This window comes from Aquarana catesbeiana, linkage group LG04 (assembly GCF_042186555.1).
Source record: "Aquarana catesbeiana isolate 2022-GZ linkage group LG04, ASM4218655v1, whole genome shotgun sequence".
Lineage (NCBI taxonomy): Eukaryota > Metazoa > Chordata > Amphibia > Anura > Ranidae > Aquarana > Aquarana catesbeiana.
Window position 1 is genome coordinate 268,320,433 of NC_133327.1, and position 26,122 is coordinate 268,346,554.

Below are 26,122 nucleotides of genomic sequence, written 5' to 3' on the forward strand. Positions count from 1 at the left end.
TTAATATTAGTATGAGAATTAAAATTGTTATATAATTGTTATACAATTAAATATTTCTACTGATCACTTGAAATATATTCATGGTCCTGATAAGCACAGTACAATTCTTCTGTGTACAACATAACTTTAATATTGTTGTAATTGTTTATTTACAATATCATTTAGCTTTGATTAACAAAAAATGTTTTTATCATAGTCTTAGATTAATCGATCTACTCTATTGTCATGATTGAGTAAAACTTTTCACTTTCACTTTGTTATAGATCGAATTTGTCTCTTGAGCTAAATGTCTGCCTATGAAAAACTACCAACATTGTTTCATTTCTGTGTTTTCTAAAACACACTGCTGTATTATCATTAACACCTAATGTCGGCTACATTTTACATAAAATAGCAACGGATGGCACTTGTTGCTTTACGTCTCCCTCTCCTTTTTTTCACCTACTGACATCTGTGTCCTTTATATAATTTTTTTTGCACAGACGGAGACAAGTTTTTATATATCCAGCTTGTAGTTTTACATGGATAAAGGCAGACATATGCACACAAGCAAGCTAAGTTAGATACGGGTTATCCTGGCTTTTCCATTTGCTGCTGATAGTGATCCCCGTTTTTATTAGAAACATCTTTTCATATATTTCTTTTTTATCTACATTTTTACATTTATCCTGGTCGGCACTGCATTGGTGTGGGTTCCAGGCTCTGTACTGCGGACCAGGATTCAAACTTAATTCTAGTCGCTCATGAGAACATACATAAGCCGATCTTTATCCAGATTCAAGTATCATGGCTTTTAAACATACACGTTATATAATGTCACTTCATTAATCTAATTCTTCCTTTTCACTCCACAACATAATTTATTAAAATCGTTATTTCTTTCTCTAGATTTATTTGAATATACATAGCACACATTTACTGGTTATATTTTTTAGTTTCACTGCACATATCGCTCTGTGTAGGCGTTTCTCTTGTGTATACAATCACATCACCATATATGCTTAATCCATATAGGTTTTTTATTTATTTTTCATTCTCATATTTCTGCACACAACATTACATGTATTAAAAGGAGAGATCTGGGGAATTGGCGCTGCCCTATTACCATTAGATGTTAATTAAAAATCACAGAAACATATAAATAAATGTATAAAACAAAAAAAGCTAAATGTGTATCCCTTAGGTGAATGTACCCCTACGCTTGTGCCAGAAATAAATAAAATTAGTGAAAAGGTGTGATTCTTTAAAGTGAGCGTGCAATTCCTCTGTATTGCGTAAGTGAATATTACAATATATGGGTTTGGTTTAGATTTGCCCCACCTCCATTGCAAAACTACACATTTACAACATATCAAATCATATCAAACTAACCCAAACTTTTGAAAAATTAATATTATGTAGCCCCCTATAATATTGTTGGGGTCCGTTGGGGGCTGACAGTATCCGTGTGAGGTTACCACATATCCCTAATATATGTGGTGACTAAAGTGCACTATGCATAAAGTGAAACCAAAGTGCATTAGACCTCTATGATACAATCCCAAAATTCATATATAATAAATTTATATAAAAAATTCATAAAAATAGAAATCCAAACCATTGACACTCAAAATAAAAAGTAACGAATATGAATACACATCTGTGAAAAAAGTCCCTGTGATGGACCCAAACCGGGTTAGAATGTCTTTTTAGAGACAAGGATATTAAAAACGTCAGGATCGGTTGACATGCATTTACAAATGCCCAAGGAGTGATAAAAGGTGACTTCCGTGCATGTAGAAGCTGGTGACTCCAAGTGCTCCCCCCCGTGCTCCCCCACTCACCAGAATCCGTCACCCCCTAGGGGGTATTAGGCAGAGGAGTGGGTGTCTCAAGATGACTGCCTGTGATGAATGTCCCTTTTAGGCTTTACTGCTCCGTGAGTTCCTTCTATTACACTGGTGGTGAGGGTCCCCTTCTGCTGATCCAGGTCCAGGTACCCCCACTACTCTCCACCTCCGTACTGCTAGATCCTCCTCCACCCTGCAGGGGAAGGTGGTGTAGTCCCCAGTGGGAAATAGGAAGAAGGCGTGGATGGTGGGGTGGGGTGGGGGGGGGTAGAAGGGAAAAGACGAAGGAGAAGGAAGGACCCCAGAAACTCCTGTCCCGGGCTGCTAATCCTCTGAACTGAAATTCAGACTTCTCTGGAGAGAAGTCTGAATTTCAGTTCAGAGGATTAGCAGCCCGGGACAGGAGCTTCTGAGGTTTCTGGGGTCCTTCCTTCTCCTTCGTCTTTTCCCTTCTACCCCACCCCCACCCCACCATCCACGCCTTCTTCCTATTATTTCCCACTGGGGACTACACCACCTTCCCCTGCAGGGTGGAGGAGGATCTAGCAGTACGGAGGTGGAAGTGTAAGCTGAAGTTAGCAATTTTAGCATTGAGGCATATCATAAAGGGGGAGTTGCTCTGTTGCTGTTTAGCTTTAACACATTACATGGCAAGTGTCATTCAGCAGTAAAAACTTCAGTCTTCAGCAGCATAAGGCAAAAACAAGGCCGCAAACGACGCTCCAGAAGCTCCTTGCACAAGGACCCCAACAATTGACTCACCCTGACTGGTCGATAGTCTGTCCCAATTTAGCAGGACTATTGCCTGTGATTTCCCCTGTGGATCCCTACTTCATGTCTTGGACAAAGTTCATTGTTTTCACCATCTTACAATTGAAGATTGTCACTAAGTCACTAGCCAGAGTGGACGGAGGTAGGATACCTTGGCTGCTGTATTCCCTTTAATAAACCCCACCGGGTATGGAGAAAGTGCAGTATGTCGCATCCACAGTAGTTTCCTTCTAACATGCAGAGACTGATGGTCTTGCTGCCCAACCGTTGCTTACTTCCTGGACAGGAATTTAGCAAGGAGTGTGTACCCATGAGCAGGAGGCACCAGAGAGCAGTTTGCTTCTTTTCATTAGTAAAGGCATGGTAGTCAGCTGTGTACATCTGCTGAGAAGTCTCCCCCATGCGGGAAACAAACTTCATTCTACAATTTCTACTTATTCATATAGCCATGAAGGTTAATGTATTCCTAACAATTGTGTGCTGTGCATATAAGACATATGCGCGTTATCAAAGCAGCCAGCTCTGCAATAACAGATACCTGTCTGTCTACTTTCTTTTACTAGCACATCAACGCAGCATGTGGATGGGAACTGAAGAAGTCATAAGACATTAAAGCAGACCTTCACCCTCCTAGTGAACTCTCCTCCATCCCCCCACAGCACCAAGATCAGGTTACTTTTTCTTTAGGGCTGAAAAGGCTCAGCCCAACCCAAAAAAACTTTCAGACTTCACCTAGGTGAAGGACAGTGCCCCTGGTGCCTCTTGGGATGCATGATGTGCAGTCCCATTCAGCAGGGGGGGTCCTAGCAGTGCCTATGCCAGGAAGAGCCAGCAGATGTCACAGGCAACATGGTGGCGCCAAACCCATACATCGCTGCAGAAGGATCCGAGCACCTCAAAGCTGGATCCGCTGGATAGGAGAGTATTCTAAAGCCTTGTACACAGGATCGGATTTTTCGCAGAGAAAACCTTGGACTTTTGTCCGAAGGCGCATGCCTGGATTCTGTCTTGCATACAAACTGCAAGGAATTGTCGGCCAACAAACACGAACGTACTGACATACTACTAGGTTTTTCAGCTCTTTAGCGCCACCCCTTGGGCTCCTTCTGCTAATTTTGTGTTAGTAGAAGCTTGGCGAGTGTTGATTCGCACTTTTCAGGTCGGAGGTGGAGTTCTTCGACCAAAAATTGGTTGCTTTATTAAATCATGATCAATTATGTCAGGAGCTCCAGGAGAATAATGCAGATGATTTTCAGAATCATCTCCGGATTGCAGACCCCCTGCTTTCACCAACTCTTGGCATTGACCCCATATAGTAAGAAGCAGGACACATGCATGAGGTTATTTTATTTTATTTTTTGGTTGAATAATGATTTGGTTATATTTTCTATTTTGGGATGCATAATATGCACTTTTTGGTTAAGTTCTATTGGCAGATAGCATGCATGTTCTTTTTTTAATGCACAATAAAAATAAAAAAATGTGTAGAATACTTGGCTACGCGTTTCACTTCAAATGACAGTTTGGGGGTAGGCAGTTACATATAAAAAATACAAATGTAAAAATTGACAAGGGACACCAACATAGTTGTAACTTTGATGCGATTCAACGTTTGTCTGCGGAAAATCCGACAATTGTCCGATGGAGCATACAAACGGTTGGAATTTACTCCAAGAGCATGTCACACAATTCCCGTCCGAAAATCTGATCTTTACAGGCTTTACAGTGCAAAACTTTAGCTGGGGGAAGGACAAAAAAAAAAAAAAAAAAAAAAAAAAAAAAAAAAAAAAAAAGTAAAATGGGGGAGAGGTAAGGCTGAAAGTCCTCCAACTCCCTTCTCATTGGCCTGCCTCTCCGTAGGCTATCCCCTCTTCAGTCATGAATGCTGCTGCCAACCCTCCCCTCCAATACCTACACTGGCTCCCAATTGCCCAGTGAATTAGAGTCAAAATACTAACCACAACATACAAAGCCATTCACAACTCTGCCCCGAGCTACATCACCAAACTTGTCTCCAAATATCACCCAAACTGTCCTCTTCGCTTCTCCCAAGACCTACTCAAGCACCCTCATCTCCTCCTCCCATGCTAGTCTCCAGGATTTCTCCCAAGCCTCTCCCATCCTCTGGAACTTGTTACCTCAGCCTGTCTGGCTATCCCCTACTCTTGCTCCCTGAAAACTCATCTCTTCAGGGAAGCCTATCAGGCCAACAACGAATCTTACCACTTCCATCAGCTCATTCCCCACAGTTACAATCTTTTGTACCACCTGCCCCACCCTATTAGATTGTAAGCTCTTCTGACCAGGGTCCTTTTAATCCTCTTGTATTTTATTGTATTATAACTGTATTGTCTCCCTTTTATATTGTAAAGTGCTGCATAAACCATTGGCGCTATATAAATCTTGCATAATAAGCAAGTTGCCTTGTTCTTGTGTTGAACACTGCCCAACATAGCTGTTGTAACATGGCTTGAAGGGACTTTAATGGACAGAGCAATTTTGCACTTGTAACCAATTATCACACACACATTACAGTAACTAACCATTGCACACATTGCATGCCATACAGTACCTACCCTGGTTTTAGCACCACATACAGAGATTGCTTACAGAAGCGATTAGCTTTCCTTGGCTGTGACAGGTAATAGCCATTCTGACAAAAGGAATTTAGTTTAATCAGGGTGCATTTACTCTGCCTAGTTGCACTGAACCATGCCCAAGTTAGATTGTTCCCCCTCCCTGCTGGTTTACACCAGCACTGGGCTATAAGTAATTACTCCCATGAACACGATCTAAAGTTCTGTACTCAGGCACAGTTTTTCCTTGCACAAGCAAACTATACCAGGCCACAGGATGTCTTAGTGCATCTGCAATGTAACAAATTTAGTAGCTCTGGTCCTGTTGGCAGCAGGCTGACTACCTACAGCTGGGAGCAAGGAGGTCTGGCTAGCAGCCTCTGCTACAATATGTGGACCACACTGCTGGGATGAGGCCTGCACTTAAAGTGTTAGTAAACCCAGAAACCTGCATTCACCATCTGGTCTCCAGATGGTGAATGGAAATGCAATTAGTTTGGTAAATATAAACTGCTAAATAACTTTTCTTAGTAGTATATAGCAGTCTGACTTCTATCAATCAGTGGCTGAGCAATGGTTAAAGCTTGTAGGAGTTTATTTTCCTCTGACTGGCCTATGAGGCTGCATGACCCCTGACTGTGCTGTGGACAGTGCTGATTTGCCCTCTGCCGATTATATGCACTCCAAAATAAATAAATAAAAACGCAATACACACCTAACTGAGCATGAGTGCCTCCTAGGGCTCTGCTATAAGCAGATGGATTGGGGACAGTAAAAGGGGAGGATCAGAGAAGACAGGAATAAACAGGCTTTACACACAACAGAGGATTAAATACTTAAGTTCCACAGCAAGTATAACAAGCATGCTTTACTGCATATACATACATACATATTGCGCATTGGATGCGGGTTTCCACAACATCCAATTTGTATGTTAGATTGTGACCGGATCCCAATGGATTCCGGTGTCTTCTGGTCTGTTTCAGGTCCGAATTCAGCAAAAAATTGTGAACAGGGATGCACTGGACCCATGTGAGCTGTTCCATACGGCAGTGTGAACCCAGCTTCAGTCAGTGTGCAGACAATATCAGCAAGCTTATACACGGGCAGCTGCTAGCACTGATGCTTTTAAGCTGGTATCTGATACTCCATGTGCTGCACACAGGAGTCCAGAAAGCTGCATGTAGCCCACATGTTGAGTACCAGTGCTATAGATCGTTTAAACTATGGATTAACTACAGAGAAAACATTAATGAGTTGCAAGTTATCTGCAAGTCACACATGTGACCTTTCATGGCTCACATTTAGAAAAGGATTTTGTAAAGTCATATGATAAGCCAAGTTCCGAATAGCTTCTGATGAGTATCTAGGATACGGAGCATGATTACACAACATCAGATCTTAGAGGCCACATTAGAGCTAGACTACACCAACATACTCAAAATCAACAGATAAACATTTATTCCCTACAATTAAACTATATGAAGCAGACCTCTAGAATAAGCAGGCCACTGCAAAAAGTACCAAACTAAACAGCATCATTAGTAATGCTAACAAACCAATCAGCAGCCACCAGTGTCAGGCATGTGTAGAAAGCAAAGCAACCCCAAAAACTTGAATAGCAGTAAATGTATTGGAAGGAATATTGTCAAATGATCCACATAGTTAATGCTTAAGGCCCCTTTCACAAATGCGGACCGTTCAGGTCCGCCTGTCAGTTTTTCATGCGGACCTGAACGGATGCTCTATGTATCTCTATGGAGCAACAGATGTATTTTCCAGCCGTTGGATCAGATGAAAAACAAACAGGCGGTCTGTTTTCATACGATCCCCCTTAGAGGAGAGCGGGGCTCTGACAGGTCCATCACTGCAGTGAGCTGAGACAGACCTGTCATCCACCGGCTCAGCAGATCGATCCCTGCTGAGCAAGTGGAGTCCGTCAAAATAGACAGCCCCATGTGAAAAAGTTCATGTACACGGGACGTTTAACCTCTCCTGAACGATTTAACTTGACAGCTAGAATCCGACATTTAAAAATGTCTGTTTAGCCACGTTTAAATGCCTCTGAACATACGTCTTAACCCTTTGAGTTTCAGAAAATGCTTCTAAACCCAACTGCCTAGAAACTACTAAACGACCCTGTGTATGTGTACAGTGGACCCTCGGATTGCGAGTAACGTGGTAACGAACTCTTCGCAATACGAGCATTTTAAAAATCCTGGCTCGGTTTGCGAGTGTTGTCTCGCAAAACGAGCAAGATTCAAGCCTCTGCGTTGTGCGGTTACGCGTTTGGCCAGAGGTGCGGGGGCACCAGTGACAATCGGAGCTGTTCGGAAACACTCGGTTCCCAAACCTTTCAGAGGGTTTCCGAGTGCAGCCGAGTGGTTTCTGAGTATTCGAGCCTTTGAGCCTCTCCGGCGCCCCCCCACCTCTGGCCACATGCAGTATTGCATGCAATAGAAGTCAATGTGGAACGAATTATCTTTGTTGCCATTGACTTCTATGGTGAAACTTGCTTTGATATGCGAGTGCTTTGGAGTAAAAGCATTCTCCTGGAACGTTTTATGCTCATAAGCTAAGGTTCCACTGTACTAAGATAAATAGAGGAGAGTTCAGGGGCAGCTGAAAAATGTCCAACTGCTCCTAAATGTCCGTTTACCAGCAGCAGTGTACACGAGGCCTTCATGTATAAACCTCACTTAACCAGTTGCCGACCCCCTCACAACGATATACGTCGGCAGAATGGCACGTATGTACGTGATCTGCCTCCCCCGGGCGGGGGGGGTCCTATCGGACCCCCCACCGGTGCCCGAGGCTGTCTTCTGTCCAGGAGCGATCAGACATGAGGGGGAGGCCATCCATTCGTGGCCCTCCCTTGCGATCGCTCCCAGCCAATGAGAATCTTCCTCTGACTCTGTACAGTAAACAGAGGCAGAAGAAGTGATGTCATCGCTCCTCGGCTCTGTACTTTCCATTCCGGCGCCGAGGAGAGAAGACATCCGAGTGAGTGTAAAGCACACACCCGCCAGGTATACATTACACCCCCCCGTCACACTGACACCAAGCAGTTTTTTTTTCTGATTACTGCATTGGTGTCAGTTTGTGACAGTTAGTGTGGTAGGGCAGTTAGTATTAGCCCCCTTTAGGTCTAAGGTACCCCCCTAAAAGTTTTAACCCCTTGATCACCCCCCCGTCGCCAGTGTCACTAAGCGATCATTTTTCTGATCGCTGTATTAGTGTCACTGGTGACACTAGTTAGGTAGGTAAATATATAGGTTCGCCGTCAGTGTTTTATAGCGACAGGGACCCCCATATACTACCTAATAAATGTTTTAACCCCTTGATTGCCCCCTAGTTAACCCTTTCACCAGTGATCACCATATAACTTATGGGTGACGCTGGTTAGTTTATTTTTTTTTATAGTGTCAGGGCACCCGCCGTTTACTACCGAATAAAGGTTTAGCCCCCTGATCGCCTGGTGGTGATATAAGTTAGGTTTTAGGGTCAGATAGGGTCAGATAGGGTCTGCGTTGCCCCAGGCAGTGTCATGTTAGTGCCAGTAGCGCTAACACCCACGCACGCAGCATACACCTCCCTTAGTGGTATAGTATCTGAACGGATCAATATCTGATCAGATCTATACTAGCGTCCCCAGCAGTTTAGGGTTCCCAAAAACGCAGTGTTAGTGGTATCAGCCCAGATACCTGCTAGCACCTGCGTTTTGCCCCTTCGCCCGGCCCAGCCCACCCAAGTGCAGTATCGATCAATCACTGTCACTTACAAAACACTAAACGCATAACTGCAGCGTTCGCAGAGTCAGGCCTGATCCCTGCGATCGCTAACAGGTTTTTTGGTAGCGTTTTGGTGAACTGGCAAGCATCAGTGGTCTAGTACACCCTGGTCGTAGTCAAAAGAGCACTGCAGTAACACGTGTTGACGTGGCGAGTCCGCTGGTGAGGTGGCAAGCACAAGTAGTGTCCCACTGCCACCAAGAAGACAAACACAGGCCCGTCGTGCCCATAGTACCCTTCCTGCTGCATTCGCCAATCCTAATTGGGAACCCACCCACTTCTGCAGCACCCGTACTTCCCCCCATTCACATCCAACCCAAATGCAGTCGGCTGCATGAGAGGCATTTTCTATGTCCTCCCGAGTACCCCTACCCAACGAACCCCCCCAAAAAAAGATGTCGTGTTTGCAGCAAGCGCGGACATAGGCGTGACACCCGCTATTATTGTCCCTCCTGTCCTGACAATCCTGGTCTTTGCATTGGTGAATGTTTTGAATGCTACCATACACTAGTGGAGTATTAGCATAGGGTACAGCATTGCACAGACTAGGCACACTTTCACAGGGTCTCCCAAGATGCCATCGCGTTTGAGACCCGAACCTGGAACCGGTTAGTTACAAAAGTTACAGGTGATATATGCCGAAGCATGGGGCAGCAGGGGTAGAGAAGCGATTTGCTCCTAACTTTTGGGGCGGATGCCCCCGTTTCAGCATAAATGGTGCATGTATGCCCATCATTAGAAGTGGGTGGATGAAGGGAGGTATTCTAATGGTGGGCATACCCACCGATCAATCTTTTTTTGTTCAGCCCACAGGCTGCATGAAAGAAAAAAAAAAAAAAAAACACACGACAATATATGCCCAACAAGGACCAGCAACGTACTGGTATGTTGCTGGACTTTAAGTGGTTATACCAGAACGGTGCCTGCAGGTTTAGGTATCATCTTGGTATCAGTTTCAGCCAGCGGTTATCTTTCATGTAAAAGCAATCCTAGCGGCTAATTAGCCTCTAGACTGCTTTTACAAGCAGTGGGAAAGAATGCAGCCAGTGATTCAGCCAATTGACCACAGCGCTGATCAGAGACCAGAGTGGCTCCAAACATCTCTATGGCCTAAGAAACCGGAAGCTAGGAGCATTTCATGACTTAGATTTCGCTGGATGTAAACAGCGCCATTGGGAAATTGGGAAGGCATTTTATCACACCGATCTTGGTGTGATCAGATGCTTTGAGGGCAGGAGAGATCTAGGGTCTAATAGACCCCATTTTTTTTTTTTTTTTTTTTGAAAAAATGAGTACCTGTCACTACCTATTGCTATCATAGGGGATATTTACATTCCCTGAGATAATAAAAATGATATTAAAAAAAAAAAAAAAAAGCAAAGGCGAACGCAAGCTTCGGTCTGGCATCAAATGTAAACAGCAATTGCACCATGCATGCGAGGTAGCACCGCGAAGGTCAGATCGAGGGCAGTCATTTTAGCAGTAGACCTCTGTAAATCTAAAGTGGTAACCTGTAAAGGCTTTTAAAAATGTATTTGTTTTGTCGCCACTGTTTGTGCGCAATTTTAAAGCATGTCATGTTTAGTATCCATGTACTCAGCCTAAGATCATCTTTTTTATTTCATCAAACATTTGGGCAATATAGTGTGTTTTAGTGCATTAAAATTAAAAAAAAAGTGTGTTTTTTCCCAAAAAAAATGCATTTGAAAAATCGCTGCGCAAATACTGTGTGGAAAAAAAAAAAATGAAACACCCACCATTTTAATCTGTAGGGCATTTGCTTTAAAAATATATATAATGTTTGGGGGTTCAAAGTAATTTTCTTGCAAAAAAAAATTTTTCATGTAAACAAAAAGTGTCAGAAAGGGCTTTGTCTTCAAGTGGTTAGAAGAGTGTGGCATAAGCTTCTAAATGTTGTGCATAAAATGCCAAGAAAGTTCAACCCCCCCTCCCATGACCCCATTTTGGAAAGTAGACACCCCAAGCTATTTGCTGAGAGGTCCATGGAATATTTTATATTGTGACACAAGTTGGCACAAATTTGTCACTAAATGATATATTGCTCAAACATGCCATGGGAATATGTGAGATTACACCCCAAAATACATTCTGTTGCTTCTCCTGAGTATGGGGATACCACACGTGTTAGACTTTTTGGGAGCCTAGCCGCATACGGGACCCCAAAAACCAAGCACCGCCTTTAGGCTTTCTAAGGGCGTAAATTTTTGATTTCACTCTTCACTGCCTATCAGTTTCAGAGGCCATGGAATGCCCAGGTGGCACAAAACCCCCCAAATGACCCTATTTTGGAAAGTAGACACCCAAGCTATTTGCTGAGAGGTATAGTGAGTATTTTGCAGACCTCACTTTGTCAGTTTTTTTTTTTTCAAAAAAGTTCTCTTCTCGTCTTTCTTCATTTTCAAAAACAAATGAGCTGTAAAATACTCACCATGCCTCTCAGCAAATAGCTTGGGGTATCCACTTTCCAAAATGGGGTCATTGGGGGGGGGGGGGTGCCATCTAGGCATTTTATGGCCTTCAAAACTGATAGGCAGTGAGGAGTGAAATCAAAAATTTACGCCCTTAGAAATCCCGAAGGCGGCGATTGGTTTTCGGGGCCCCATACGCGACTAGACTCCCAAAAAGTCCCACACATGTGGTATCCCCGTACTCAGGGGAAGCAACTGAATGTATTTTGGGGTACAATTCCACATATGCCCATGGCGTGTGTGAGCAATATATAATTTAGTGACAACTGTTTGTAAATTTTATTTTTTTTTTGCCATTATTCAATCACTTGGGACAAAGAAAAAAAAATATTCAATGGGCTCAACATGCCTCTCAGCAATTTCCTTGGGGTGTCCACTTTCCAAAATGGGGTCATTTGGGGGGGTTTGTCATGCCCTGCCATTTTAGCACCTCAAGAAATGACATAGGCAGTCATAAATTAAAGGCTGTATAAATTCCAGAAAATGTACCCTAGTTTGTAGGTGCTATAACTCTTGCGCAAACCAATAAATATACACTTAGACATTTTTTTTTTTACCAAAGACATGTGGCTGAATACATTTTGGCCTAAATGTATGACTAAAATTGAGTTTATTGGATTTTTTTTATAACAAAAAGTAGAAAATATTTTTTCTAAATTTTTGGTCTTTCCGTTTATAGCGCAAATAAAAACGGCAGAGGTGATCAAATACCATCAAAAGAAAGCTCTATTTGTGGGAAGAAAAGGACGCAAAATTTGTTTGGGTACAGCATTGCATGACCGCACAATTAGCGGGAGAGGGAGAGGGAGAGGGAGAGGGAGAGGGAGAGGGAGAGGGAGAGGGAGAGGGAGAGGGAGAGGGAGAGGGAGAGGGAGAGGGAGAGGGAGAGGGAGAGGGAGAGGGAGAGGGAGAGGGAGAGGGAGAGGGAGAGGGAGAGGGAGAGGGAGAGGGAGAGGGAGAGGGAGAGGGAGAGGGAGAGGGAGAGGGAGAGGGAGAGGGAGAGGGAGAGGGAGAGGGAGAGGGAGAGGGAGAGGGAGAGGGAGAGGGAATCCACCCCTATATATGCACAAATTTGGACAGAATTTGTTGGTACCCTTAGGCCTCATGTACACTGCTGCTGGTAAACGGACATTTAGGAGCAGTTGTGCATTTTTTCCGCTGCCCCCTGAAACTCTCCTCTAGGTTAGAAAAGGGAAGGGGGTGTGGAGGTGCCAACTCTGCTGACACTGTTATATGGTGAAGGTGTAATACATACAATTACTGGTAAGTCAGTTCAGATGGGGTGGCGATGTCCATCAGGGGTTGTGTTGTCCTGGGATGTGCTGGTGTGCAGGCTTCACTGGTGGTCCTTCACCTCAGGGGATGTTGGTTCCTGGTTGAGAGAGGCTTAACAGCGGTGACCAGTGTGTGGAAGCTCCACGCTAACCACCCTGGAACCCAGAAGCGATGTCAGCGGTGCACAGGAAGTGTCTAGACACAGATAGGAGATAATACAGGCTACGCGCTCGGGGCTCACAGCTTCTTCTACTGGCTAGTAAGTGTATTTATTACACCTTCACCATATAACAATGTCAGCAGAGTTGGCACCTCCACACCCCCCTTCCCCTTTCAGTGCTATGCTCAGAGGCTATGGATACCCTCTGAGAAAGGCACCCTCTGAGAAAGGCTGCCTCTCCCCCCCCCCCCCTTTTTTTGTTCTAACATTAATGTTCTATCAGAACCATCATTATACAATTCCATTCCTGACATCACAAGATCTAGAGGAGAAGAAAAAAGGTTTTCTGGCACTCAGGTTAGGCAGTTGAGTTGAAAAGCATTTTTTTGGAACGCAAACAAAAAATGCGTTCAGGACGGATGTTCAGAGACACTTGAAACAAATGCTTGCAACAGCTTGTAAACGAGTGTAAACGCGGTAACTCGCATTTAGCCGCATTTCCATTACAGGCATTTTTTTTTTTTTTAATGGGCAAAAATGAAAAATTTTCAAACGATTCTTAACGCAAACGCTGCTAAACGTGACATTTAACCACTTCCCGACCGGCGCACGCCGATGTACGTCGGCAGAATGGCACGCTTGGGTAAATGGACTTACAGGTACGTCCATTTGAATTTCCCACCATGCCATTGCGTGCGTGTGCCGGCCAGGAGCTCCGCGAGTCGGGTCGCAGGTCCCGCGGACTCGATCGCCTCACGGAGAGGACGAACGGGGAGATGTAAACAGCATCTCTGCTCCCTGTCATTGGGAGCAGTGATCAGCGTAGTGACACTGCTAGCCCATCCCCCTACAGTTAGAATCACTCCCCTAGGACACACTTAACCCCTCCCCCTAGTGGTTAACCCCTTCACCGCCAGTGTCATTTACACAGTAATCAGTGCATTTTTAATCGCACTGATCGCTGTACAAATTACAACGGTCCCAAAAATGTGTCAAAAATGTCCGCCATAACGTTGCAGTCACAATAAAAATCGCTGATCACCGCCATTAGTAAAAAAAAAAAAAAAAAAAAAAAAAAAAAAAAAAAACACACCAACAATGCCATAAAAAACTATCACCTATTTTATAAACGCTATAACTTTTGCGCAAACCAATAAACGCTTTTACGATTTTTTTTAACCAAAAATATGAAGAATACGATCGGCCTAAACTGAGCAAAAAAAATTTTTTTTATATATTTTTTTGGGGGGGATATTATAGCAAAATGTAAAAAATGCGTTTTCTTCAAAATTGTTGCTCTTATTTCATTTATAGTGCAAAAAAAAAAAAAAAAAAAAAAAAAAAAAAAAAAAAAAAAAAAAAAAAAAAAAAAAAAAATCGCAGAGGTGATCAAATACCACCAAAAGAAAGCTTTATTTGTGGCCAAAATTGCTCTGGTCAGGAAGGGGGTAAAATCTTCCGGGGCTGAAGCGGTTAAACGCAGCAAACAGACGTTTTAAATGTGGGTTACTATTTGTCAAGTTAAATCATTGAGGAGAGGTTGTAAAAGTGTCCTGTGTACATAAAGCCTTACAGCTCACTGAACTAAAACCAATTCTTGAAATTAAGGCCTCATGCACACTGGACATTTTTAAAACACCAGTAGCGTTAGCTGTAGAATGTTTTGCAGTGTTTTTCCAGTAGTGTTTTTTTTAGCAAGGCTAAACTCACAAAAGCTTATGGCTCAAAAACGCTAAGATTTTCAGCATTTAAGTTTTTCAGAGTTAGGCCCCATGTACATGGGACACTGAGGCAAAGTTCTCTGAACGAATTTTTTTGACACCTTGAAACCGGCGTTTCAAAAAACACCCGTTTAGCCGAATTTGTGTCTAGAAGCGTTTATTAAGATTACCTCATTAAAGACCCTCCCCAAGCTCAAAAAACATTGTAGGTTAACTATTTCAGCCATTTTGACCAGAGTGAGTAGCAGCAGCAGAGAGCTGTTGTCTACTTGTATTTGCCTCTATTTCTGTGCTTTCTTTTTGCAATGGATCCCATAATGAGCATATGTGAGGAAATACTCCTGACATTGCTCTTGAGGCTAGAACGGCGTAGAAAATTGCATGAGAGGTTCAGAGTCGGAGTTCGTCGCTATTGGACCCATCCTTTGATTGCGCAGCAAATGTCGGCAGGATATTTTGTAAACATGTACGTACAGCTGCGTACCTACCGACAAATTTTTCAATTTGACACACATGTCCATTGCCATGTACAGATATACATTTTTGTTTTTCCCTTTATTTTCGTATATTAAAAAAAAAAAAAAAAAAAAAAAAAAAAGAAAGTTGTGTCAATTTGATGCATATTTAAACGTTAAATTAGATTTTTTATAATATATAACTTTTTTGGCAATTTTTAATATTTATATTAAATAGTTAAAATGGAATAGAAAAAAAGAAACTATAAAGTGTAGCACTATAACTATAGTAAAAATCTACATAATGAGTGTAGAATCACAATGGTGAGAGTGATACCTAAAAATTCACAAGTGTGTGGACAACCTCTATATTTTGTAACTAAAAACAGAGGGTGAATGTATTCAGAAATTCTCGACCAGGTAAATGTCCTTAAAAACAGTGCAAGTGTGTCTCATTGAAGGAAACCTCCAAAAAGGCAAAAAACAAAAAAGGCTAGACCCAAGTAAATGGAAAATCTGGGATACTACACCGACATGTTCATGCAGACATATAGAGGCAAAAGCATAATCATATGTCTGATGTGGCTACAAAACCCAGAAATTATAAACAAAGGAATATGATAGAATGGCTGATGGACATATACGTGATAAAAAGTCTATATGGATTGACAGTTCTCGGATAGGATGTTCAAAACTTGTGTGTATGTCTTTCACCGCAAGGTGTACGGTATACCAGCATCCAGGGCCAAATCTTCTTACAAAACACACACTTCAACGGAGAGAAATGAAATGCCCTTACCAGAGATGTTGGACTCACTGGCCGTTGGCGGTGAGTCATAGGCTTGTACCGTCCAAGCGGTAGGGTTAAAGTTGGTTCCAATCCCGGAGAAGTGCCGGACAGGCAGGAAGGACCTCATGGCTTTTACGCTCCTGGAAGGGATGAAGGTGGGCCCGACACTCTTGTTCTCGCTTTTCTTAATCTGGTTTCTTATCCGGATGTAGGCTGGGGTCTTCCCCCGGGTTCCACTCACTCAGCGGCAACCCCCCACATAGAAGCTAGATGAGTTGCGTTCCGGTCTATTAACTGGGCTGAAGAGATGCAGTAGGACTGCAGGTCACAGCGGTTCCTGTAAGGTTGGTTCCACATCGAATCAAGAGAGGGAAGGGTGGGATGGCACAGCACGGTGCAGTCTCCTTCAGCTTTCAGTCTAATTCATATCCTGATCTAATGGGGACGGATGGTGTCCATAGTGCAGGGATAAGGGTTCCATAAGTCTTCAGGTCTAAAATATAGGGTACCTTTAAAAACACTTAAACGAAAACGCGTCTAAACGCTGGTACCCACGTTTGGCATCTGAAACGTGGAAATCTTCGGCGTCTGAACCCATTTTTTGCTTCCAAAGAAACACTGTTAAAACACAACTGCATAGAAACGCCAATAAACGAGACTGTGTACATTGGGGGTCTCAAACTGGTGGCCCTCCAGCTGTTGCGAAACTACAAGTCCCATGAGGCATTGCAAGGCTGACAGTTACAAGCATGACTCCCTCAGACAGGCATGATGGGACTTGTAGTTCCTCAACAGCTGGAGGGCCACCAGTTTGAGACCCACATTGAACAAGCATTGAATGAGTTCAGGGGCAGTTGAAAAAAAGCGTGCAACTGCCTCTGAACGTATGTTTAACAGCGTCCCGTGTACATGGGGCCTTAGAGGGTTTTTACAGGTGAAACATATTTCTTCATTTTCATAATCAGTTAGCCGATTTAACAAAAAAAAAAAAAAAAAAAAAACACCACACACACACACAACTTTACATATTTAAAAAGGTTAACTTTGCAGTGGTAAATCTAAATAACCAGCAAACTCTCTAATCCACTCTGAAAACAGACAGCAGAGATATACTGTATACCATATTAGAGGTTGTATCTGGTGAATATCAACCTCACATCATTTCGTTTTAGGAACATTCATCCAATTTGCTAATCGTTAGTGGGGTCAAACGGACGCTCGTTTTCCATCACAGTGACGGGAAAATTCGAAGGAGCAGAATAGAAGATGTTTTGGTCACAGGAATGCTCTAAGAAATTATATTTTAAAACCACGTTAAAAAGTGACATTTTCTGACGACATTCTTTCAGCGAATGTACAAAGATTTTTCATATGAATATTCTCATCTGAAAATAGATACATGCATGGCCAGCAAAAGGCTTGGTTCATACCTATGCAGTTTGCTTTTGATCCGTTTGTTGTGTGCTTTTGCACATGCGAATTGCATACTTATGCTTTTTTTGGTCAATTTGTTGTTGGGCAAATTTAAAAAAAAGCTAATCGTGGCAAAAACACACTACATGCTTTTCTGCAGCTTCTCTATTGAAGCCTATCGAACCGAAAAAAAGCATTTTGCGTGGGGGGGGGCTTGACCCTTCCAAATACGCAGTGGCTGAAAAAAAAAAAAAAAAAAAAAAAAAAAAAAAAAAGCAGGCCTAAGAGGTTCTGTAAGAGCAGCATGCTTTTTTGTATCACCTGTCATCATGGGGTTAAACTAAAATTAGCCATTTATAGTACAAAGCAGATAATCGCTACTATAAATGGGTTCATTTATACTGTGAAAACAGTGAAAGTAATAAAGATTTCTTATATCATACCGTATATACTCAAGTATAGGCCGACCCGAATATAAGCCGAGGCACCCATTTTTTTTTTTTGTGGTAAAAAACAACTGAAAACATATTGACTCGAGTATAAGCCTATGGTTGGAAATGCAGCAGCTAGTGGGTAAACAATGCCCATCTGCACCTTTGATAACCAAAACAGCGGGTGTCTTACGCTGTGTCATGCAGTCTGTTCGGCAGCCGTCCATTGTAACAAAGCCCCGCCGCCTCCTCATCCATGATAGATGGACCACTGATAGTTTCCCCAGCATTGTATCAGTGTTCGGTCTATCACGGACGAGGAGGTGGGGCTTTGTTACAATGGACGGCCACCGAACAGACTGCATGACAACAGGAGACACCCGCTGTTTGGGTTTCAGCCTAAAAAAAAAAAAAAAAAAAAAGCTGAAGAACTCAGCTTATACTTGAGTATATAATAATCAAATACACCCAGGAGTAGGATATGGGCATTTTAATTAGGAGTCAGACATGAAGCTAATATGAAGGGTGGGAAATAATAGGATTTATATAACAGCTTACCTGTAAAATCCTTTTCTTTGAAGTACATCACGGGACACAGCCATAGTAATTACTATGTGGGTTATAGGCCACCTTCAGGTGATGAACACTGGCAAACCCTAAACAGGAAGTTGCCTCCCTATATAACTCCTCCCACTACCTGGAGTACCTTAGTTTTTGTAGCAAAGCAATACACGTGTACATCAGAAAGGGGGGAGGGACCTCTGTGTCCCATGATGTACTCCAAGAAAAGGATTTTACAGGTAAGCGGTTATAAAAATCCTATTTTCTTTAAATCGTACATCACGGGACATAGAGCATTAGTAATTACTATGAAGGATGTCCCAGAGCAATGCCAACTGAGGGGAGGGAGACGCAACATGAGACCAGAGGACCAGAGGACACTGCTGCCTGCAGCACACTGTGCCCAAAAGGCAACATCCTCATGTCTTTACATATACCTGATAGAATCTGGTTAATGTATAGACTAAAGACCAAGTTGCGGCCTTGCAGATTTGAGCCATGGAGGCTTGGTGATGCACTGCCCACGAAGCACTAACAGCCCTGGAGGAGAGTGCTTTGATTTGATGGTGGAATCTACCTCTTTAAACCATAAGCTAGAACGATTACTTGCTGAATCCATTTAGAAATAGTAGATTTCGATGCGGCCTGTCCTCTTTTAGGACCTTCAGGCAACACAAATAAAACATCAGTTTTTCGAATCTGAGCAGCTGCCTTTAAGCAGACCTTTACTGCTCTCACCACATTGAGAATGTAGTGATTTTTCTTCCATAGAACAGGGCTCTGGGAAAAAAATGAAGGTAGAAAAAAAAAAAAAAAACCTGAAACTACCTTCAGTAGAAAGTTAGGATGAGGATGCAATACTACCTTATCCTTGTGAATAATATGGCTCTTTACAAGAAAGAGCAGCCAACTCTGATAGCCTTCTTGCAGAAGATATGGCTACCAGAAAAACTAGTTTCCTTGTCAAAAGGACCAAGGGAATATGTCGTATCAGCTCAAAAAGGCTGTTTTTGTAATGCTGACAGAACTAAAGTCAAGTCCCAAGGGTTCAGGGGTGACCCAAGAGCCCTTTCACACCAAACCGCGGGGGGCATCGGCGGTAAAGCGGTGCTATTTGGCCGCTAGCAGGGTGGTTTTAACCCCCCCCCCGCTAGTGGCCGAAAAGGGGTTAAATCTGCCCGCAAAACGCCGGAGCGACATTTTGCCGGCAGTATCACAGTGCTGCCCCATTGATTTCAATGGGGAGCAGCGGTGGAGGAGTGGCGAGTTCACCGCTCCAAGAAGCTGCTGGCAGGACTTTGACGCCCTGCCAGTGCACCGCTCCAGTGTTCGTTCACACTGGAGTGAAAGGAGACGCTTTTTTCAGGCGCTATTTTAAGCGCTGTAGCGCCTGAAAAAACAATGGCCGTGTGAAAGGGGTCTAACCAGGGGATTAAGCCACATTATCCCCTGAAAAAAAAAAAAAAAAAAAAAAAAAAAAAAAAAACACGACTACGAAACAAAGAATGCGAAGCAAGTGGTCGTTGAAATAATACCGATAAAGCCGAGACCTGGCCTTTGAAAGTACTCAAGGCCAGCTTCATTTCTAACCCCATCTACAGAAAGTCAAGGATTCTACCTATGACATACTTCCTGGAGTGTCAACCCCTGGATTCATCCCAGGAGACATATGCCTTCCAGACTAATTCTGGAGGCCAGGTTCCTTGCATTAACCAAGGTAGATACCACTGAACTTGACAGCCCACGCTTCTTCAGAAGGTGGGTCTCAATAGCAAAATAGCATTTGTAAGGTAGGATGGAATACCGGACCTCACTAGAGAAGGTCTGGACATGGTTTAGGGTCCTTGGGACCCCTACCGCCATCCTTATGATCTCTGCATACCAAGATCTCCTGGGCCACAAGAATCACTAACTTCCCCTCCTGCTTGATCCTGCAAAGAAGTCGTGGACGCAGGCAGAATAGGAGGGAATGCATAAAATCAGTGAAAACCGATTCCACTGAAACACCAAGGCATCCGTTCCACATGCTAGCAGATCCTTTGTTCTTGACACCAAGTTGTCAATATCACCAAGCCTCCATTGTCAATTTCTTTGTTGAACCTGGACGCAAACAGATCTACATCTGGAATCCCCCATCTGACATATTGACAGTAAGAGATCTGGGTGAAGGAACCATTCTCCTGGGAACTGCTGGTGACTCAAGTAGTCCGCCTGCCAATTTTCTATTACTAGAATGAAGGCTGCCGATAGGCAAAATACATTGTTTTCTGCCCGAGATTGGATAAGATTCACCTCTCTGGGTCGCACAACTTCTTGTGCCCCATTGGCGATTGCCACAGCAATGGTCTATATCATTGTCAGATTGGATCCTGACAGGACAATTCCGTAAATTGCACATCCAAGCCCTCAGGGACAAGTGCTCTGCCCGAATATCTAGAATGTTAATGGGCAAGGTCATTTCTTATCTGGACCACTTCTCTTGGACAGTTGCCTCTTACAGGACTGCTCCAACCTAAAAAAGGCTGGCATGTGTTACCATTTCCAAGGTAACTGTAGGAAGGATTTACCCCTTTGCAGATTTTTGGTTATTAACCATAAACTGAGGCTCCGGCACACCTTTGGAGTCAGACACATTGGGAAATCTAAAAACTGGACCTTGCTCCAAGCCGATAGGATACTGTTTTACAGCAGCCTCGAACGAAACAGAGCATAAGGAATGGCCTCGAATAAAGCCACCATCCTTCCCAACAACCTCATGCAAAGCTAAATAGAAAGGATTCTTCTTTGCTTCGACCACCTGAATCAGTTCCTTTATGGCGTTGATCTTTGCCTGGGGAAAGAATACCCTTTTCTGGGTGTATCTATGATCAGACCCAAGTATTCTAGTCTCCTTCATGGTTTTAAGGAAGATTTCTCTTGGTTGAGAATCCAACCTAGGTATTCCAGGTAGTTGAGGTAAACTATAATCTTTATACCGTGGGCCCTTAATCTAGCTAGAGAAGGGGCCAGAACCTTTGTAAGCAAAAACACTCAAAGTGCAGTAGCTAGACCGAAAAGCAGAGCTACAAACTGAAAAAGATGAAGATTTTCTACCTTAAAAAGTAGATATTCCTGGTGAGCGAAGAAATAGGCACATGGAGGTATGCATCCTTGATGTCGATTGATACCAGAAGTTCTCCTTGTAGGATGGAGACAACTGATTGGATTGACTCCATGCGAAAAAAAGTGGATATTCAGGAACCAGTTTAGATTTGAGATCCAGAATGGGTTTGACATCTCCATTCGGTTTTGGCACCGTGAAAAAGGTTTGAACAAAACCCCAAACCCTGCGCTTTCATGGGGACCACCATTATCAGTTTTTGCCAAAAGATGGTCAAATGCTTGAGAAAAAAAAAAAAAAAGACTTCTCTGGATCCTTAGTAATGTTTGATCTGAGAAAACGAGGAGACAGGAACTCTTGGAACTCCAGTTTGTACCTTGGAGCTATTGAGGAAGTCCCCCCATCTCTCTCGACACTTCCTGCCAGACCCTTGAGAACTGCAGAAGTATTCCCCCTACTCGAGCGAGGGCACCTCCTTATAAAAGGAGGCTTTAGTATTTTGTAGGTTTCCTCCCAAGACTGTCCCTGGGGTTGACCCTGAGGATTACCTCTTGAACTTGACGGCGGAGGCCGTCGTGACTGCCTGGAGGCTGATGTCCCTGGCACTGGAGAAGGAGCTTGTTAAAACGAAATAAGCTTACTTTTTTTCTTAAATGGCAAAGGGGTACTTTTTCCACTAGAAATTCTTTGGATGCATTACCCAAATCATCCCCAAACAGCCGCTTCATTGCAAAAAGGAAGACTAGCCAGGAGCTTCTTGCATGGCGCTTCAGCTGACCAATTTTTCAACCATAGTATTCTATACATATGAACCAGCCCAATCGAAAGGCACGAGGCCTGAAGGCTAGAATCTCTAATAGAGACCATTGCAAACAAAGCTGCTAGTAGCTTGCCAGATCCTGGGCCTGCTGAACAAGATAACCTTGAGCACCTGTTTAAACTGGTCTCTCAAGGATTGACATACCAATTACTGTCAGTGCAGACTGAGACACTCAACCTGCCAGAGGGAAAAAAAAAAAAAAAAAAAAAGTGTTTAATAGGAATTCTATTTTTTTTATCCGTTGTGCCAAGGAAATGCCTGCGTCACCAACCTCTTACATGCCCCTTTTTGCTCGTGTCCCTCCAACAGCTGCAGCAGTAAATAATTGAGCTTTAAAAACCTACTTCTGCGTTGGGTATTGCAGCACGTCAAAGCCGCGCTAAGCCCTGCCCTCTCCGCCACATCGCGCCCCCTCTTTTCAAAAAAGGTTTTCCCGCACGACCCTCCGATCAGGCCGGATCGGCTTGTGTGGTGGGATGGCGAGGAGGAGATCCGGAGATCCAACCGCTGTGCAGGGCTGCATCGCCAACAGTTTTGGCCTCCCCCTATCCAGGGAGAGGGGGAGCGCTTTTTTCTAGGTGTGGGGTGTTTTTTGTAAGACAATCCCCCCAATCTTACCGGAGTTCAGGGACTGCTTGCCGGAGGAATCTGCAGCTTCTACTGAGACAGCCTGACACAGCGTAGGAAAGCATGACAAGGTACGTGCTCTTTACAGCCCCAGTGGTAACTTTTAGGCATGACACCTACTTTTTAAAGGAGACAATTCATAAACTTTAAAAAATTCCTTAGAAAGCTCCACTTACCTTTCCCACCGCAGGGTTTTGTGGTAAAACTGACCCAATCTTCACACCTTGCTGTGGGTTCTGTTAAAAAACCTTCAGGAACTGGGGACCCTTTCAATCTGGTGATTCACACTCCTGGACAAATAAAAACCCCACCAGAAAAAAAATATGGCTGAAAAAAACAAAAGCACTGGATCCCGGGTTCTAGCTCTCTAGAAAGAAGTGTTATGGGCTAAACCTCATCTCTTCCAGGACGAGGCCCGGGTACATTCAATTCAGCCTAAAGACACTTTGAATGGATCCGGTTGCATAGTTAGCCCCAGCAAGGATTACTCCAGTGGAGCTCAGCACATCTTTACTCGTGACCAACACCTTAGACAATGGCAAAAAAACTGAGATACTCCCAGAATGGGAGGGGTTATATAGGGAGGCAAATAAAACTAGTAGTGACACTGCGCTAACCCAATGTGGGGGGAAAAAAAAAAAAAAAAAAAAAAAAAAAAAATCGAAGCTGCTACACACAAATGTGACCAATATTCAAAGTGAACTAAAGTATAAAATGTAGCGCTAAAACAAAATAAAAACAATGTGAACATATAAAAAATAAATTTAGTGACCAGTGGATACTACCCACTGGAACATGGAAAAGGCAAAAACAAAGATGTTTACGAATAAAGTTCAATAACTCATGAGTGTTATCAACTGAAACATGGGTAGATAAGTGAAACAATGAAGTCCCGTAGTGTAATAAATGTGAAATCCAATATAGGCGAAAGATCTTCTATAGTATGCGATTCATCAGCATGGAAATCTAGAGATGGAAATAGATGAAATACTCTTACCAGAACAGGTGGATTCAAACGTCAGCGACACTGAATCAAACAGGCTTAGAGATCCAAAGGGGCGATTATCCTGAAGGGGGATGGAAGTCCAGGATCTCAAGGGACATCTCCTTTTCGCTCCACCAGCCACGATGATGACCATCGATCAAAGGGAACTGTATGGAAAAAATGGAGGTATCCAAATCTTGTATCAGGTCCCAGGGGTATGGGGAGAAAAAAAGTGCGCCAATAGTGCGGATCAAAAGATATTTAATGGATCAAACCAATAAACAATTAAAAGCGTGATCATGTAAAAATAAAATCAAGTGTAGGGAAGAGTGTACCTTGCCCAACACGTTTCATCCAATTGCACTTCTACAGGAGCATCAAAATATTATATAATATAAATATGGGGTCAGCTGGTAACAAGCATGCAAATCATGAATCACCCTAGCCAATAAGGGAATGGCCCTAAAATCCCAACCAATAGCCCACTAATTCATAGGGATCATATGAAAAAGAATTAAACATTATCGGCAAACACCGCATGTGGAAAGCCTGCGAAAATAGAATGTTAATGGCTGTTGTGGGCCTCTCTGCCCAATCCGATATCCGAAGATCAGACACGTGTGCAGCGTAATAATGCGCCACGCACAGATGTAAACATACAACACATGGCCCCGCCGCTCAGCTGCGGCCATGTGACTGAAGGCGTCCGCAGTGCAGGGACACGTACGGCGTGATGACAAGTCCCGCAGCGACAATGATAAAAGACACATGACCGTGTCAGACAGCGGTCATGTGATCTAAAAGATGTCAGTGACGTGTCTCCACAGGACAGCCCGGCATGTATAATGCAAAGGGAACGTCCGTCGCAGAGGCACGTGCCTGCGTTGTGAGCCCTGACCGGGTGACACCTGGAAACAGCTGAAGATCTCAGCTACCGTACTCAGGTGTCACCCAGGCAAAAACCCGCACGCATGGCAATGTATCCAAAAAGAGGGTGATCCTAGCCACACAAATTATATCCAGCCATGTCAGGGATATCAAAGTGTGTTACCACCTCTAATTCGTAAATATTCCTAAATTAGCCCAACTCATAAGGATGCAAAAAAAATGAAAAAGACCAGAATGGACACTAAAATGAAATTATAATCAGATAGAACAAAAAAATCTTAAATAGGATCTCTCTAAAAAAACCAGAGGCACCAATAAGAAGAAAAAAAAAGCTGACCAGAAAGATATTTATTTTTTTGGGATAGATCGTGTGTTCTATGGAAACACTAGGCCTGATTAATAAAAAAGAGTTGATGTCCCATTCAACATTCATCCCGTAAGGCGAATAGGACCGCAACTCAAATTTCTAATAAGTCTTCAGTCTAGAGACGCCACGGACACAAGATTCACCCCTCCAATTGGGGACGAATTTGTCAATCACTAAAAACTGTGTGCCCGTAGGGTCTCGGTTGTGATGTGTCAAATAATGTTGAGGGACTGTATGGTTAGTCTTACCTGCCTGAATATTGACGAGATGCTCCCCTACTCGAACAGAAAAAGTTTTTAGTACGACCCACATACTGTTTTTTGCACGGACATGTTAAAAGATAAAACTACATATTGAGTAGCACAAGTAGTGAAATGTTTCATAGGATATGTCTGTTGCGTGACCGTGGATTGAAAGGTCTCAGTTTTGCGTCTACCGCTAGTATTGTGGAGACATACCCTACACTTCCTACACGGGAAAAAACCTTTACAATCTTGAAAGAATGAAATGTTTTTTGGTGGGTCAATGTTAGGAGCAACTTGTCCCTGGATGGATCGGGCTCCCCTGCAAACAACTCCTGCTTGTTCAGGAATGGCAGGTCCCAAAGATTTGTCATTTCGAAGGAGACCCCAGTGTTTAAAGATACTGCAAATTTGTCTTGCTTGGACTGAATAGGTGGTGAAAAAAGGACCAGTTTGATTTGTCATCCCTGGTCTTCTTAGAATTGTCTTCCAATAAGGATTTTCTATCGATGGATGCGGTCCGTTTGATCTCAGCATCCAATTTGATGGAAGCATAACCCTTATCAATGAATCTACTCCTGAGGGTTTGAGATTTTTTTTTTTTTTTTTTTTTTTTTAAACCAGTCAGCTATACATGTAGTTACGTCGCAGTCTGAGACATTGGCTGCGAGGCACTGATTTTAGCCACTGTGGATGATGGCAGCCAGTCTGTAGGTTTAAATGTCTTGAACTCAAAGCATTGATTATGAACACTGATCTCCAAGTCCAAGAAATGTACAGAGGTGTGGCTAGCCTCATAGGACAACCATATACCCCGATCGTTGGAGTTCA

The 26,122-nt window shown here is 43.2% G+C and overlaps 1 protein-coding gene across 22 annotated transcripts in view; it reads right to left on the reverse strand.

Annotated features, from left to right (window-relative positions):
- Window positions 1-26,122, reverse strand: part of DIS3L2 (DIS3 like 3'-5' exoribonuclease 2) — a 1,051,599-nt gene that overhangs the window by 912,085 nt on the left and 113,392 nt on the right. The gene's annotated exons all lie outside the window — the stretch shown is intronic.